This window comes from Cajanus cajan, chromosome 7 (genome assembly GCF_000230855.2).
Source record: "Cajanus cajan strain Asha chromosome 7, NIPB_CcT2T_4, whole genome shotgun sequence".
In the NCBI taxonomy this organism is placed as follows: Eukaryota; Viridiplantae; Streptophyta; class Magnoliopsida; order Fabales; family Fabaceae; genus Cajanus; species Cajanus cajan.
Window position 1 is genome coordinate 12,298,510 of NC_138523.1, and position 20,500 is coordinate 12,319,009.

Sequence of the window (20,500 nt, forward strand, 5' to 3'; positions counted from 1 at the left end):
TTTTTGTTACATTTATAGTAAGAATAATTTTAAAAAAATATATATAAAATTAATAAATTTTAATAAAAATAACTAAATTTTTTAATACATGTAAAATCAATTTTTTAAAACTTATAATAGAGAAGAAATGAAGTATATGATTTAACTATTTAATGGGTTAAACACTTTATTTTTCCTTTTTTCCCCCACAAATCTCTTCAAATGTAGGGAGATTTATATTAAACTAGGATCTTACATCTTTTCTCTCTTCTTTCACTTTTTTAGATATGGGTTCTCTGATAGGGGATCTTTCTGTGGCTCTCTCTATCATCTTTATCTCTCTCAATTTATTTCTTGTACTTTCATCTTTTGTTTTCTTTCTCATTTTTATATATATACTCCCTAGTTTAATTTTTCTATGTACTAGAGGCAAGAGGGCCGCAGGCGATCCATTCACCACTTTTCTCATTTTCTTAAATAATTAAAAACTGTATTATCTCTCCAATTTCTATTTTACTTACTTCTTTCCCTTTAAAATTGTCCTCAAATAAACTTTTAAGGATGCTTATGAGTATGGGCACTCATGAACCTAAATTAACCCAACTCAATTCAAACAAGTTGGGTCAATTTTTTAATCTCAAATCCAAACTAATCAATCTTTTATTTTTCAAGCTGGATTCTGTGTTTTGGCATTTAAAACCTTTGACAGATCTATGAGCAACGGTGTGGTGGCATATTTCTTAATGTAATATATATATATACACACTGTATTTTATTATTTTCACCCAAATAATGTATATTTTAATATTATAAAAAGTTAAGTTATTAAATCATATTGCATCTACTAGCTTATATAGGGGATATTTTTGATAATATTAAAAATAAAAAATTATCCAAATGTCTTTTTTTATATTTATTTATAAATAATAATGTACAACTCTTTCTTATGAAACTGGTCCTATGAAAATAAAATGTTAAATTTGATCGCAATTTTATATTTATGTCAAAAATTTAATGCTACAAATTTATGCACATAAATAATCTCTTCGTTACTTACAATTTCAATTTTTTTCACAACTTAAAACCCAACCCAAATCATTGAAAAAATTAAAATTTTAATATATATATATATATATATATATATATATATATATATATATGAGGGATCTACTTACTTTAAGAGTAAGTCTATTTAAATTTATTTACTCAATAACTCATGTTTTACATTAAATTTTAATTATTTAATTGTTAAATTAAAATTTTTTAATGCATAGATCAAATTTAAAAATTTTAAAATAATTTAAAAATTATTTGATACTTCATTATATAAATTTAAATCAACGTATAAAATATTTGTATAATTATTCGTCAACTTGAATTAATGAAACAATGTATTAAATAGTTTTTAATTTTTTTTAATATTTACAAACTTCATCTATGCATTAAGAACTTTTAATTTAATGATTGATCATTAAATTTTAATGTAAAATATAAGTTATTGAATAAAATATATTTAGGTTGACTTACTCTTGAATCCACACATATATATAGGGATCCACTTACTCTAATAATAACTTTTAATTGGTAAAATTATTTTATTCAATAACTTATGATTTATATTAAATTTCAACAACCCAACCATTAAATTAAAAATTCTTAATAAATATATTAAATTTACAAATTTTTGCAAAGTTTAAAAATTATATACTATTTTGTTACATAAATTCAAAAATTAATGTATAATATACTTTTTACAATACATATATTTTTAGACTTTATAAAATAAACAAGTTTTTTTTTTGGTTTTATAATTCTTTTTCCTATATTTCGTACGTCCTTCAAATTATAGACATTTTTACGCAAAAAAAAAATCTTTCTTTAGTATTATTGTTTTTTTTATATATATTTTTTTAGTTTTCTAAAACGGACAAGATAATTAAAAGAATAATAATTCACTTGATTTTCATTTTCATTTATACGTTTATTAATAGTATCGATTCATTGATTCTTCATTTTCATTTATACCTTGTGTGTATGAATTTTTCATATTTATTCGAATGATTATTTTTATTAAAAATATTCTTTTTACCGAATATAACCAATCCAAACCATTATTGATCATATTGTTTGGATTAGATTAATAACCATTCTTTAAACGGTCCTTAGTAATATATAGTTTATTTATTTATTTATCTGAATAAATTAATGAACTATACCAGTTTTTTTTTTTTTTCATAACTGGATCAACCCTATAAAACTCTAGGGCACTGAAAGGTCGATATGATATTTTTAAATTTGATTCTCATAAAATAATATTTAACTAATAAAAATTATATCTATAAATATAACTTAATCTTTAATTTAAGATATCGTGTAGATCATATTCATAAAGGAAAAAACCTACAAAAATAAAATGATGACTACTCCATACTCAAATTACAACTATGTAGTTCATTAACTAACATGCATATATCACCATCGCTATTAGTTATTGAAATGCATATTCTTTTCCAAAAAAAACATATATATTTGTTGGAAGAAACAACAATTTTGAGATGTTATAAAAGGTATGATATAGCGCGTTGAGTTAGTATATTATATACGATGGCATATGAACGTAAGCGAAGATATAATCGAATTAATTGTGATTGTGAGAGGAGACAGAGAGAGGAGCGGAAGGGATGGAGATACGGTCAGAGTTCTCTCGGCGGGCGCTAGAGCCGAAACGGAGAGGAAAAGGACGAAAATACTTAACAGCGGAGAATCGGATCTTGATTCTTGACCCTCTTACCTATATGCATGCATGCATGCTTCCTATATATGATCCTATCTTTTCATTATCATCTTCTACGTTAAATCACACATGCTATGCATGCCTCAACCTGAATCATATATCTTATCACTTCTCACCAAAACACTGACTTTCCAGACCCTACGTACTGCTGATCCTCCATCTTCCATTTTCTTCCTTCATCGCTCTAATTTACCACACTCCATCAGGTCCTTTTCACCTTCCACCTTTAGGTCAATTAGTCAAATATTTAAGAAAATAATTCATGGCCAATGTTCGAAACTAGGATGAAAACAATACTTGATTTCTAAGACAATTTCTATCGATTCATCAGAGGAGAGTTAGTCAGTTAGAAAGAAATTCCCATAGGATATCCACGATAACTTTCTTTCCGAAACAATAACAAAAAGTTTCAATGTCATTAAAGTATGCTTACAAATAAAATAAACTAAGATTAAATTGTAATTTTGTGGTTTTTATTTTTTTTATTCACAATTTTGATTCTTATATTTTAAAATAGAAACACTTAATTTATTTAATTTAAAAATATGAAATTTAGTCATCACTCTCTTCAAATTAACATTTATTAATCGTTAAATTTTAACATTTACTCATATGTAAATAATGTGTTAATTAGTAACATGACATTTGGAGAATAAAAAAAATCTAAAAAATAACATTTATATAAGATTTATTAATAAAATAAATATCAGTCACTCATTAATAGATACAAAAGAAAATTTTTTGCACATTTTTTTTTTTTTTTACATATCATATGGTTAAATATTACGTCATTTAAGTAATAACAGATTATTAAATAATATCAAATTTTAATAATTAACGGTCATCAAATTAATAATATAATTTTATATTTTGAAGAAAGAAAGGGCTAAATATCCTTATTTTTAAAATTAAGAATTGAAAAAAAAAAGTAGAAGGACTAATAAAAGTGCAATTTCATCATAAACTAACTGTTTTTCTTCTTTACTTCAGATTAAAATAAAAAAAGTTGCTATTGCTCGTAATGTTCATGAACTTATTACTAACAATAATATGATTAATTTACGTCTGTGCTAATATATCAATTTCAGTTTTATCCTCTTAGCAATTTTTTTTTCCAATTCAATAAAATATATAAAAAAAATTAGCTTAAAGATGTTTAGTCTTACAAATTAATATGAGGTAAATTTATTTTTAGTTTTTTAAATTTAAAATTATCTCTTTCAGTTCACAATATCTAAATGAGAAGAGTTCAAACAATGCCAGCATAACTTTTATTATGTATTACACTGTTCAATAATTTTATATTAAATATGAATTTTATAAATCTAACTGTTAGATTGAAAGTTCTTTACTCTTAGATCATATATACAAAATTTTATATTAATCTAAAATGATTTGATACTTCATTCTTATAAAATAAAATTGACGAAATATATACATTTTAAAATATAATAAAATATGAACACTTTGATTATCTTCAAATTGTTGTTCAATTTTAACAAAATTTAATATAAACACATAAAGTAAAATGTTATAACTCAATGGTTGGATTTAAAAAATTCACATTTAATATAAAATTATTGAGCGGTGTAATACTTAGTAAAAATTACACTGGTATCTTTTGAACCCTCCTATATATATATTAGTCTTTTTTTCAAATTTCATTAGTAAATCTGGAAGAAAAAAAAAAACTCACTTATCACTAGATATGTGACACAATATATTTGATTACTAATGTTATTTTTAGTGAAAATATTGTATTAAACTTGATTGGTATCAATTTGTTAATATTAATTATGCTATTGGTGACCTTAAAATGTTAAAACAAAATTTTTTGAAATTATAAAAGTTAAAAATATCAATTTTAAATTTGAGAGATCAAAAATAATTTCTCTAAATTTAAGAGACTATGAACATATCCAAGCTATAAAAAAAAATTGTCTTTAGCCTTTTCTTTCTTGTTCATGCAATTTTTAGTTTCCATCATGGCATAGGATAATCAAAACAAGTATGAGTTTATTTAGGTAAATTTTTTTGGAAGTACTTGTAATATTATATATATATATATATATATAATGAAATAATTTTTTTTATTGGTTAAAATTAACTTATGTATAAATTAATTTGTAACAGTTTTCTTATATTAACTTTTAAAATTAAAATTTTATTTTTAATTTATACATATATTAATTTTAATTTATAGAAAAATTCATTTCAATTTTTTTCTCTTCAAAAGTGTTTTTAAAGAAATTTATCTCAATATACTCTAAGATGAAGATTATAAGGATGAAAAACTACGAGTAGTAAAAACAAAAGGTTCAATATAAATTAATAGACAAAAAGGATAAGGAAGAAATTAAAAAAGTGAATAAATAACAAATATATTCTTGTTACAATTAATTTTTATTATATTAGAAGTGTTTAATATTATTTAACATAAATGTATTTTTTCTTTTTTTTTTTTCTTTTTCTTCCCAATATTAAAAGAAAAAGAATCCTTCACTTTATTTTTAATTTTCCCTACCCATTCATTCAAACAAAATTTTAGTAATGTTCATGTGATGACCAGTTTGATCCCAAAGTTAATTTTGACATGTTCTTAGAAATCAAACACAATATATTTTAAAGAAGAATTTGAATTATGCTTCCAAGTGTTTTAATAAGTCAGCAATCGATCCTATATATTTTTAAATATATAATTTTTTAATAACTATGTATATATAATAAAAATACATAACGTAATATTTGTATTGATATTATTTAATTTAAATATCATTTTATAAATATAATATACCATAATTTTAGTTCTATTTATATTTTTGTTTCTATAGTTTAACTATAATATAACATAATGTATTATATCCATAAATTAAACTATTTAGTTTTGTTTTATATAATATTTGGATAAAGTTCTTTTATATTAACTTTTTTAAATGTGTTTTTTTAATTTATATATAAATTAATTTTAATTTATAGAAAAGTTATTTGACTTTGTTTTCTCAAAAGTACTTTCAATAACAAAATTAAAAATTCGAGTCAAATAAAAAGACTCATGTATGGATTTCACACCCTAAACAGAAAAAATAATAAATAAATAGATACATCATGAAGATCGGGTCGAGTATTTATGTCTGGCCTAGGGAGGTGTAATGCTTGAGCATGATGAGTGCATGACCCACTTGATTTAGTACAGTTTCAGAATTTTTGTTCTTCTTTGTGATTGATGACAAAACTTTAATTTCATAGGGAGAAGTGTGGTTAGTGTTGTGTAGCTCTTGCTCGCTGATTGGCGTTAGAGTTTTGACGTATATAGCTTGCATTCAAATGCAAACAAAGTCAAATTATCACCAAAAATGCCTCACCAGCATATTACAGATACTCTTCATGGATTTTTTTTTTCTTGTTGACCAAAAATTTGGAATTAAGGGCTTTTCAAGGGAAACTAAGGACACCTTCCTGTGACTATCATTCAAGACTACTAAACTAAACAATACAAGTGGACCTGTTATTAATTGGCACTTTGCAATCAGATATATTAGGGTTAATATATTGTAACGTGTACTAGTCTATTGTTACAAGTTTTGAGTAACTTGATCATGGCTAGCTAGATCCAACCAAGCTACGGATAAAACAAATATATCGATTAATTAACTATGCTCAATAATCGCTTTTGCGTTACTTTTAACAAATGTCATATAACCTGTCCCTCACTACGTGGAATTAACTTTTCTAGTTGTTTTTTACACCTAGCTAGTCTCACGTTTATAAAGAAATGAAATTAGCAAGCTCATCGCACATGCAAAGATGTGAACAAAAATGGAGTAATTCCAAACCTTGACTTACCCTAAAGTACTAGCAGTCCTCTTTTTTCTTTTCTAAATGTAATCGATATATACTTTTGTTTTGTACGTACTAAATTTAATCAACGTGGTGGTTTGAATTACGTGAAGCTGAAAACAAAGAAACTTATTAATATATATAAGCACAAGTGTAGTTAATTACTACTAGTAACAGGGTATAAGTTAGAACAAAAGAAACAAAAGCATAATTTAACCAAGAAATAACAAATCTCATGCACGCCCATGTTCTGTCCCTGGATTCAGGATGCTGAAAAGACAAAAGAAAACCCATCTTCCTCCCCCGGGTTCATAATAAATTTGTTTGTATCTGTATTGTATAAGTACGTAATCTACCCTTCATTTGTCTTTCTATGACTCATAATTTTTATTCACACTCACTTCCATATGTCGGGCATAACCCAATTTTTAATTAATCCATGCACAGTATATATGTATATATTAGTTACTACAAAATTAACACAAAGAAACTTTGTTGTCCTAATTATATATATGATTTTTAATTAATGGGTAATACATCTCTTTCTTTAGGTAAGAATATGGGTAAAATATTAATCCATCCACCTGTACTCCTGTAGATTCATGACAAAGTGGCATAATTATTGAATTTGGAAGTAATTAAACTTTTTTTTTTCTGATTTCTTATTATTTTCGTCCTTTTCTTTCTTTTCCTTTCTATGGGAGAAGCGAGGAATCCCTTTTGCCTGCCTTCATTCACAGCTTTCGTGCTGGAAAGTGGCAGAATAATTGCATCAGATTGAATTTAGAATAAGGTGATGATGACTCAGTTCTTTAAATTTTCGGTCTCATCCTTGGTGTTTATTCTTATATATAACGGGTAACAAAATAATTATCAAGCGTCCTCGAGCGTAGCGTACGTTCGTGTTATAGTACGGCACAAACACACATTTGGAAAACAAAATCTCTGCACCATTGAAACATACTTCAACTCACATATATATATAGAAACAACAAAAAACTCTTTCTAGTTATCTTTTCTGTTATAATTTATGTGAATCCTGATAGATAAAGTAATTTCTGTAATTTCTTTAACTCAGCAGAATTATTCTCTAGAAGACATACCTCATATTAGGGTCAATGCAAGATTTATTGAGACATGTTTGTCTTTGTTATCATCCGATAATGCGTGAGATAAAATCGGATTAACTTAATTTATTAACCCACTATATCAATTTGAATGTTATATATAATTATATTTTTTATAGAATAAAAGAAGTATAAAGGGTAAGAGGGAATCACTAATTATTTAACTTTTAGAGTTATAATAATTTTTAGTCAAAATTGGTTTGCAAAATTAATGAACCGATAAAATGATATCCCTGAAATTATAAATTATTGAACAACTTAATTCTTGAATTAAATTGTTATAATTGTTCAAATTAGCCTCTAATCTTTTTTATCTTGAAATTATAAATATCAATCGATTTAGTTTCTCTATTACTAAGTTTTAACTATCGACATCGATCTAATGTTATTAAAAAGGTTGAACATAGATACTAAGTTTCTATGTGGAAGTCAACAACGCAACCATACGTGGTTGTCATAGAACAAGGATGAAAAGTACTGAAATATTGATGAAATAATGAACGGTTTTGTCTTTGTTCATCCTTTGCCAATTAGTTTTTCATTAATCTTCTGGTCTATTTATTGAAGAAATGTGGTAATTATTCTCTTGATCTTTCCATTGAGAAAATATAACACCATAATAACCTCTGAAATAAATGAGTACATAAATTATTAAACGAAGAAACTCAACCTTTCTAATGTTTTTAAAAATCGCACAACTTAATTTTAATGGTTATTGTTATGACATTTTATCAATTGGTAGATAGGAAAACTAGCGCGCCAGGGAAAAAAGAAGACACAAGGAAGGAGGAAATTTTATTTTTGGTCATTTTCATTCATTTCATGTGCAAACGCATATGTGTACTTATTTGGTTGTTCCTAAAACACTTTCCTATTATCGAGAAAAACATATATCAGCATGTTTATTAGGAGATAATGTTTCTTACGGATGGTTATATAGGCTTTGTCAACGAATCTACATGTAAAACATGTTACTTACATGATTAATCAACCTATTTTTTAACACATAATTTTAATATTTAAAAAATATTCTTTCAAAATCTTATTTCTCAGTTACAGAACTTTTTTACCAAGTTCAATTAACGAATCTAACTTTTTTTTAACAACATTGTGTACACTAACTAATAACAAAGAGACTAAATTCAAAGACGATTAATAATTTTTGGGATTATTTTGTCCCCTTTTATTTTAGAAACTAATTTGATCAATTATTATTATAATGTTTAAAAGCTCACTTAACTAATAATTTATAAATTTAATTGGGTCACTTTACCTTTTATTAATTTTAGGGATTTGTATTATAATTTTAGCGACTAAATTGGATATTTAGTCAAATTTAAAGTAAAGTATATTTTATAATATATTTTAAAATAAAAAACATTATAATATAAAATAATATTTATTAAATTAATTTTGTATTATTAATATATATTTGATAAAAAAAACATATTATTTTAAAAGAATACATGATACTAAGTTAAATTGAGATAACTCAAAGTATATATAACTCAAACTCATCTATAAAATATACTGAGTGTAAAATATTATAAAATGCAAATTTATTAAAATCAACCTCAAATTAAACAAAATAGTTAAATAAGTTAGTGACTCTTATCGCTTATAACTCATATATATATATATATATATATATATATATATATATATATATATATAGATATATTATTTAAGTAAGTATAATTCTTTCACACCAGATTAGTTCTTATAAAGATTAAGTGATATATTTTACCTGATTACTTAAATGATACATGATCATTAAACTAATAAAGCTACAAATAAAAATAGTAATTGTTATATATTATTTAATTTAATTTTAATGTATATAAAAGTAAACCAGATATATATATATGGTAGGGAAACGAATATACGATCCCACATGTCGATTCAACACTCGTTAGCCCATTAGGTTCAATAGGACTCCTCTGAAAAGTAAATTCAAAATTTCTCGTAATGCGTAGTACTCCATGGCATTTATTTAGAGAAAGCAAATGGCAACTTGTTATTCGTGTGTTGAAATGCAATGCATGTCATCTCTGCATAAGGGTTCCCTTGATAAGACTTGTTTACTTTTCTATATCTTCTGTAAGAACATTGTATTGGTTAAGAGTTATTTAAAATTCAAATTGTATGCATTATTTTGTGAAAAAAATTTAACATCGACGTAGATTGTGTATTATCATATGAATAAATTATATATGTGATGATAGTGTAAAAAATTTATATTCTCAGTTAATTACAAACTATTATATACTTATGTTAAATGTATTAGAATTTATTTGAATAATTTTTTTCAAAAATACTTTTAGAAGTCAAAAATAAAGAGGAAATAACTTTTTTCAGAAATTATAATTAATTTGTCTATAAGCTAAATTTGAAGAAATTTTCTTGTATTAAAAAATTTTAAAATTGAATTTTTAATTTATGAAGAAATTAATATTAATATTAACATGCAAAAATTCATTTTATTTTTTTTATTCTCTTTTTACAATAGTGTTTGTGGACAAATTTATGCAAATAAATTCTTAATTTTATAATAATTATCTTAAAGATTACACTAATAATTATTTTTATTGATATTTTAATTTTTTTTATACTATATACCAATGTATGCCTATTAAATTCACTATCATATCACACCAATGATGATTTTTTTTTACTTCTCAATAATTAAACAAATTGATATCGTCAATGTATACCTACTAAATTCATAATCATATTATTAAATGATTTTAATAATTCATATAATATCAAGTTTATTAAATAATTTGTTATAAAATAACATCAGATGATATACAACTTTTTTTTTTATAAAATTAAACCCAATCATTTTCCATTTTATAAAATTAATTAGGGAAAGGCCTGCCTCTATATATATATATATGTAAAGTCGACGAGGAAAACCATCATCAGTGAGAATTTATAATGAGGTTCATATGTCTAATAATAACAAGTTATCTTAGAATCAAATCAAAGTGTTAATTGTGTAAAATTAAAGTGAAAGGCTAACTAAGTAAGCCAACCTATGTTGATGATCATTTATTTTTCTTGTAATGAATATATAGCTCATAAGTACGTAGTTGACACTTTTCATTATGCATAGCATCTATAGTTCCATATAAAACCCTTATCCCTAATAGATCAATTATTGAGACAACTTCTCGGTCGCCAATAATTAGTTTAACAAATTTGCAAAACCCCCTTTTAGATGGATTTATTTATTTATTTATACTTTTTCAGTTTGTTCATATTTAAAATCCCATTCCTGTCATTCGAAAGCATATACTTCTATAATTATTTCAACTCTAGTTTGAAAGATGCATTAGCTAATTAATCACCAATTTTCATCAAGAAAAGTAATATATTAGATATATAATAACAGCACATGCGTGTATGCACACCTACTTGATTCCAAATTTTAAACGTGCATTTTTTTAATCGGCGGTTTTTGAACGCATGTTAATTCTTCACAATATCAATTTATTTAAACACCGAAAATAGAATAAAAATTAGAAAATGCAAATCAAATTAAGGCGTTTGTTGATTCTTGCAGGTTGGTAAATTATAAATATGAATTATTTGCCACATTGCCATGGGACAAGGCGACCATTCCATGCAGCTTGAATCTCATCAAAACTGTATTTCCTTTATATTATAATTTTATTTAGAAAAACTAAAGTCTCATCTACTCTAAATTAATTGGAAATAACCACTTACCATTTATCTATTATGAAGTCAAATAGTATTAAATGTGAGAGATATATTGAAAAAATTCAAAAGCACCAATTAAAAATAAAGTCAAAATAAAATATACAAATGAAGATGTTCTTATTTTATAAATTGATTTTATAGAGATTAATTAAGTTCAATTTCACGTTTTTAAACAAAATTTTGTTTATGCTAGCTAGGAAGTTATATCTTAAATTTTCACCATGAATAACAGATAAGATCTTATTGTGTGTTTCCTACAGCTTGCAGTCTCCAAATCAATTTGGAATTAAAACAACAAATTATACAAATACATTTTTGCCGTGAAAAAAACAGTGCATATATGCTTGCCTCGAATTTGAAAATTATGGTTTATATCAGTGTAAAAATATACTATTAACCCTAATTTTCTACCATATAAGATTAAAAAAAGTTATCAATATTTATTTGACACTTAACATAATTCACACTACTTTTTAATAGAACAAGCAAGCGCGTATATGATTCTTCGCATCGTTTATGAAAAAGACAGTTACTAATGATGGCAATTACTTAGCCCGTAACATTCACATAGCTAAGAGACAAGGTAGCATGCACTTATTAATTTATTAATTATATATATAGTCTTGATTTAACTTGAGATGGTAGGGTTGAGGTACCTTCATATATGTTAAAACTTAAAAAGATAGCTTGTTAGGATATTGCAACGTGGATGCCAGGCAAATTACGAGATGCACATTCAAACACGTACCTTTAGTTAAAGAGAAGATGGAAACAAAATATTTTTCATCATACAAGGTTTGAAAGAGAGTGAATAGACTAATTAACCGTCAGATTGGATAAGGTTTTAAGAAACTTGTGTTTGGCTTTTCCAAACAACTTTTAGGAACAGAAAAAGCTTTTTGCATGTTTATTTTCTGGGTAACGAGTCAACAAGTGCGGGTTAAAATTAAAAGAAGAAGAAAAAAGGTTGAATGCACATAGGTGAAAGAAGAGAAAAATAAAGATGAATGATTAAAAGAGAGAAAAACTGATAAATATGTGACGAATGTTGTGATGTAAAATAGAAAAAAGATGGAAAAGAAAAGTGAACAGGGTGAGTCATAAGAAAAGTTAAATGTATATTATGAATATAGTATAGCTTAAAATTAAAACAATTATTATTACTTCTCATATAATTTAATATATTAGATTGCAAAAAAGTAATAGTAAAATGCTGAACAAACAGGTGGTTATCCCTTTGATTAAAGATTAACGCGTGGTAACTACGGCATTAGGAAAAAAAAACTTTTTATGAGAAATTTATGTATATTATTTTGAAATATGTTATAAATTGTTGTCTATAAGTTTGAATAATGATTCATCTTCATAATTAATCTTGAACTATAATTTTTCTTCTAATATAAAATTTATATAGTAATAAAAATAAATAACCTAAAACGTGTGATAATATAATCTTCTAAAAATTTATCCGTATAATTTGTAAGTCTTTCAAAATATAACAAATTCTTTTCAATAATAATTAAATAATAAAATTAATAAATTTTATAAATGAGAATAATTCAAATAATAAAGAAGATGTGTAAAGAAACATATATGCACTACTAGAATTTCTCTTATTACATGCGACTTTTCCTGCGAATTTTTCATAAAAATTTGCAGGAAACGTTATTCCTGCAAATTTTTCTATGAAATTTTATTTGTAGGTAATACCTTTGTGAATAATATATTTTTGCGAATTTTAAAATTCGTAGGAAATTTTCCTGCGAAATTTCTTGCGAAAAAAATTCGCAGGAAATTTTCCTACAAAAAAAAAATTCCCAGAAAACTTTTCTGCGAATTTTTTCGCAAGAAATTCAGCAGGAATATTTTTTACAAAAAAATTAAAAAAAAATTACTATAAATTCTATATTTTAAGAATTCATAATCTTTTATTTTCATGCCTCATACATAATCTTTTAAATTCTAAGATTGTAGATTATAAGTCTAACACTCAACCATACAATTCAACTTGTAAGGTAAGTGTTACTCCAACTTATATACTCTTTAATTGTTTTATTTTCAATCGACGTGGGACTTGAAGATTTTTTAAAATATTAAACTTATGAATTTAAATATATTTTTTTATTTTTCCTGCGAATTAAAATTTGCAGGAAAATCTGCAAGAAAAGTTACCTGCAAAATTTTTCTACTATTTAGTAAACATTACTTGCGAATTTATTTTTGTAAGAAAATCTGCAAGAAACAAAATAAAATTCTTACAATGTTTTCTGCAAATTTTTACCATGGAAATTTTTTTTCCATGATTATTAAAATTGTAGCAAAATTTGTAAGAAATATCTGTAAATTAGTTTTTGCAGGAAAATTTGCAAAAAAAATTCTACGAATTTCTTTTTACATGAAAATTCGCAAAAAATTTCTGCAAATATTTTTTTGCAGGAAAATTCGCAAAAACTTTCTACGAATATTTTTTTGCAAGAAAATTTGCAAAAAAAATAACACTTTTCTAGTAAAGATGTAAAAACTTTTAAAATAGTTATATTTATATATAAAAAAAATGTTTCACAAAATTATTTAAAACTAAGTCAACAGATAAAAAGATAAACTAATATTTTTTTAAATGATCAAATCATAAAGATAAAATAAGAATTGATTCTAATTAAAATATTTATTTGATAAAAATTAAATATTTTTTAAAACTCAATTTAACAAATATATAATATTTTTAAAATATTCACTCAAAATATACAACAAAAATAACATATCAAAAAAATAATAATAAATGCATTATTTTGCAAATATGTCAAATTTTTTATGTTGATTTTATTTTTAATTACATAAAAAGAACTTTTATATAAGTTGGACAAATAAATGATATAAAAGTATTTTTTTATTATGTCAATTAAAATAATAATCGACATATAAGTGCTCTATATCAGCACTGAAATATAAATTATTAACCATAATAATCATTGAATACGATAAGATTGATATTTTTACATATTTATGCGTTTAAGGTGACGTCATTTATAACAATAAAATAGTATAACGATAAGATTGATATTTTTAATTTAAGATATATTGTTTTTATTTCTTAAATTTAAAATTATTATTTCTAATTATTATAATTTTTTAAAATTTTATTTTAATTTCTTAAATTACAAATATTAAAAAAATGATAAATTGAGATAATTATGCATATCACAAAATTTACATATAAAAATTAATATCTAACTTTATAATTAATGATGTGAATGAAAGAAAATGGTTGAAGTACCAGAATAAAACGCCATTATTTTGATGTGGAAACTTGAAGGATATATCACAACCTTTTCCCCAATCCATTCACCATGGATTTGATATCAGAATTAGTCTGAATATAGATTATATATATAATTACACTATTATTCCATTTAATATAGATTATACGTGTAATTTAGTTTCTTAAATTTTTTAAAACATTTTGCTATATTAAATGGGTAGCAGATACGCTGAAGTTACAACTAAAGCCTTCTGTTAAGACGTACAAAAACTACATTAATTGTGTCACCCTATGTATATCCAAACACGCACCATATGCTAATAAATAAATAAAAACAACATATATTAATGGGTTTTTGAATCGAGGTTTTTATAAGAAAATAAACGATTAAAAAGAAAATCCACTCAAAAAAATAGCTAGTCAATTTTTTTAACAAAAATTAATCGTAAAGATACTTTATACAATAATCTAGTTTAAAAAAAGGCAGCAAATAGAAGTATAATTAATTAATAAAATAAGTGACAATTAAGAAACGGTAAAGTAAAAAATTTAGCCTAACTAAAAAATGGGCAGAGAAAAGGATGTTTGATTTTGTTAATAGGCTTTTACTAAATTATTTTGAATGTTATTAAGATTATTATAAGTTTTTCCTAAAACTTATGAATATTATTTTGCATTTTCTTATATCGGAAAATACTTATTCATCTCAAGTCTCAACAAACTTTTTTTCCTTTTAAGAAAACAAACAATGAAGGTGAGTTTTGTTGTAAAATGAATGAATGTTGTGGGCCCTACCGAGGCACAAAGGTTTAGGAAAACGACAAAGCAGAGAAGACAGTGTGTAATGAATGCACCGTCATTCGGTGTACCCCCACATAGTGCAGCCAATGCCGAGAGTACATTTCCCACGTGTGCGTCAAGCCATGGACCACTTACACGTGTCCCCTCTTTCTACATAGGATTCCCCTTTCCCTCCTCAGGTGCAATGCATGCACACTGCCCTCATCAAACTTTCTGTCGTTGACCAAAATATTTATTTTTAATATTTTCATTTTTCCCTCGAAAATAAAATACAATGTGATGTTTCCTTGCGGGATTGTTTGTTAGTACGATTTTTTATTTTCAGTGGACAAAGTTTGTTGGACAAGTTTTAAGAAAATACCAATAACTTGCGAGGTTCTTAATCATATCCTTCGTATGCATTGGCTTGTAGTGGTAAAAGTTTTCTTTGTTAAAAGTAAAGACTAGGAGTGAGCAACGGGTGGGTTTGGTCGGGTTCGGGTTAAAAATGTCCAACCCGTTGTAAACCGACTTTGAAAAAATGTGACCCATATCCGACCGACTGAACTTTCGATTTGAGGCGGTTCGGGTTGAAACGGATTCGGATTTAAGCGGGTGAGTATAATCGGGTTTGAATTTTTTTGTAGACCAATTTATCTTAACGAAGATGAAGCTTAAAACGATAAAAAATATTTTTAAAATAGTGTATAAAAATAGAATGAAGGTGACAATAGATGGTGTAAATAGATTCGTAGTTAAAACATTTACAAACTAAAGAAGCAAAAATAAAAGATAACAAAATTCATAGTTGTTACATGGAAAAGAAATATAAAGTTAGATTACAAAACCATAAGAAATCACAGTCACACAAAATGTAATCAAAATGGAGATAAGAAGATGGAAAAGAAAGACAAAGAAAGAAGCAAAAAGATAACTCTAAAAATGGACTAGTGTGTTGAGAAGTTGAATGAGGAAGGAGAAGACAAAATAAATATCTAAGTTATGAGAAAAAGGAAAAAAATAAGTTACAAATTGATGGCTATATTATACTTGAAATAAAGACTTTTAAATTTGGACCATTGTTGTTTAGTTATACAAAAGTAATAAAAATTTAAACTTATCTCATTTTCGGTTGGGTTCGGTTTTTAGCGGGTTTAAAAATTCAAAACCGAACCCGCCCAATATAACCCGTATAAAATCAAAATTTTAACCCGATTTACCCATAAGACCCGCCCGAACCCACCCAAAAGAAATATTTTTTTTCGGGTTTTTCGGGTTCGGTTCGGGTGTCGGTTTAATGCTCACCCTTAGTAAAGACCTAACAAGTGCTTTCAACTATTCATCTTGGAAGTCCATAATCTAAAGAGTATATCTAGTGTAACCAAATAAAAAATAGAAAGATAACAAATGAAGTATAGTTAAATTAATTTATTAAATAGTAAAATGAGTTTAAATTAAAATTTAACCGTTGAAACTTGAAAGTATTACTCTTATACTAACTTAGAATTTGTCCTATTTCAAGGCTAATTTGTATGTACCAAAGAAGACCACGCGTCGCGGGCATGTGGAATGATGGGTTTTGTTATTTTGTAGTTATTGTTGTTGCTACCCTCGCACAACTTTTTTAGGTTATGGTCAAACATTTTATTCAACTACACTTGGAGACTTCGAATGGTACAAAGGACGAATACGACATGTTGTATAATATAATGTTGAAATAGCCAAATGGGTCACTCCCACAGCAGACATTGAAATCTTTGAACATAAACAAAACCATTTCCCATGCTTTTAATATTGGGAAAACGACACCGTAGCCAATTTCTATCTTCTCTCTCAAACCAGAGGTTCTCAAACCATGAGATTGTTGTGGACATTTCTTTCTCACAAATCAACTCCGAGATATGGAAACGGGGCATGTAGATTTTCCACATATACGCAAAGTGGTGTGGGATTTGGTTCATAAGTAACAAGTATGGACACTGTATAATTAAGACGAATACAAACACAAAAAATATACATGAATCGATTAAATAAATGTATGTATTGGATATGCCATATGTGGAATTTATTAGTTAGGGTGAGAATTGAGTGATGATGTCTGGGACCAATAATACAATAACTTATTATTCGGCATGTTCCACCATGCTGATTTTGCAAGTGTTTGGATAGATAGTAGATACTATCCGCGAGGAAATTACACCGTCATTTATTTTTTGTCTATGAGAACCCTTAAAGAAAAAACCTTGTCCTTGGCTTCATTACCTCGTGGTTTTTCTGCTCAAAGAGGAATATATAAATATGAGTTATGGTCGAATCCGATGTTCAACTTTGTGATAAAGAATAATTGAAGTGAACGTCGCGGAGGTTTCTCAATGGATCCTAATTACGCGACAAGATCCTTGACAAGTGACAATGATCTACGCAACATGATATTATTGTTTTTATTCATGATGAACATTTGTGACAGACTGAGTAATTCCTAGTGTGTTACAAGATACTCCAGTTTGTAATGAGTTGGATTGCAGTGAATTGCAATTGTCATCTTTTATTAATTTCTTTTTACAATTTGAATTGCAAAATTACTTGTCCAATATACTATATAGTATATATCCTTTTTTTCTTTAACTTTTGCGGCAGTTAGGAATAACTTTTCAAAAGTGTAACTGTTGATTTGCTTTTGTTTCATTTTCAATCCAATTGGGCTTCTTCTGTAAAGATAGTACATAGTAGTCAACAGTGTTTAAGCACTCGCAGACATGCCTTCACGTAACATCACTTTCCCTAAACTTCTACCATTTTATCATAGTCAAAAATTAGATACTAGAAAGAGAAAAGTATTGTTAACGATCAACCTTTATAGCTTATTTTATTTAATAAAATTACTCATGGGACCTCATGATGTACAATATTACATGTATGAAGTATTGAATAAAACCCGACACCTAACGCAATGGGTTGGGCCCAAAGCATCCGTGGAGGTTATAGAGACCCAAGTTAGTAGTCCAGTACAGTTTGGGCCGAGGGCACATCGAAGGCCCAAAATATCACTAAGTCACACACCAACTATTCTGGCTTTTTTTTTTCTCGCTTCTATGAATTTAGCTCTCATTTGCCACTCGCTAATTTGAATCTTTAGGCAGAAAAATCTTGCACAATCACAAGGTCTTTTCGAAATTTCCAGATACTGTTCATCGAGTTATTTGCAAAAAGAAAAAGAGATAAATATCCTAATCTTCTAAGTTCTACTTTTTTTTTTTTTTTTTTTTGTGTTTTTAAGTTCTAATTTAACAATGTGGCATATATAAACGAGAAATTTGTTAAAAAGTACTGTAATAGGAAGTGTGATTCATAACTGTGATTTTCATTTCAATCCACACATAAAATCTGAAGAATGACAACTAGCGCAGTTCTTAGCTGTTTGGCTGGTTGGAATGTGGTAAGAGGAGGAAATTGAAATAGAGTGGAAGTAAAAAAAAAAAAAAAAAAGATTATTTGGTTGAAATAAAATAAATAGAAAGCAAACAAAAAGGAGGTTAATCAATTAAACCACACTCCTAATTAGTTAAATTCAACTTTTTAAAATGAAATGTGTTGTTTTCTAGATTTAATAAATTAATCAATTAAATTAAAATTTTGATTGTTTTTTTTATTAAATCGATTAATTATTTGATTAAAATATATATTTTTTTAAAAATTTATCCTTTTTATTTCTTTTATATTTATCTTTAATCAAACACTTTTATTTCTCACTTATTTCTATTCACTATATTTATTTATTCTCTAATTTCATTCACTGTTTTTTTTTTAACTTTTTTATTTCATTCCTAACAAATGAATCCTTAATGTTACTGTATAGCTAAATAAAAATTTTGAAGACAAAAAATTGTGTTTCCTTTTGATGGTTTGCCTAATAATATGGTCAGCTACCACTGGTTAAAATGATTGTGTGGTCATTGTTTTTTGGTGTTATTGATGGTTCCCGAATATCCATTTTTGAGCCCATCTTGTTAGCCCATAAAATGCCTTCTCCATCGTTTGCAGCCCATTATTTCTTTATCATTACTCAAATTTACCTATCAAAGCAAAGTCTCATAAATTTCTAATTTCTTTGCCATATCTATCAAACTAACTTCCTTCCAGAAACCTTAAGTATCTCTCTCATCACTCCCCTAAATTAGGTGTTGGATTCTTCTTTGCTTACTCTGATTTTGAATCTACGTTTCCAAATTGTTTTTCATCAAACTGATAATGTTAAGATAGCTGTCTTTTATTTATTTATTTTTTGTTGTTTTTGTTTTATTTATTTTTTTAAAATTTTATTTTATGCAAATTGGTTCTATTTGAGCTGAGATTGATAGTTATTTCTAAGATTTCGAATATGAGCTAAGAAGTTTGTTTTAAATATATTCTAATCACACTTTTAGGGTACACTATCTGAATTTTTTAATCAACTTCTCCAAAAATATTGGTTTTTTTTGGCCATTTTAAATTTAAAAGAAAATAAAATTATTAAAATAAATTTTTTTAAAAATCATATACCAAAATAAATAATTTATGTTAACGTGGCACCAGATTAAAGAAAACATCATTAGGGATGACATTTTCTAAACAAAATATTTGAACAAAAAACAAATAGAAGATGTTTTCTATTAAAAAATTTAACTTTCAAAATGTTTATAATTTAATTTTCAAAAAAATATTTTTTTGTATCATTATGTAACACTATACGTTGTAAGTTAATTGTTTAGAATTTGGTTAACTCTGGAGAGAAGAGTATATAAGGTTTTCTTTTAGAACGAAATCTCATAAGTTCATTCTCAAAGAAAATTTAGAGAGAAATTTTAGAGATAAGAGCTTTGGGTCTGTGAACTCTTTTTTCTCCCAAATTTTTCTGTTGGATTCCTCTTCTCTTTTAGATCACTAATCTCTTCTATCTTTCCTTTGAATTTAGACTAGAAAGCTTGATTTTGGCTTATTGAAATCTGTGGGTCGACTGTT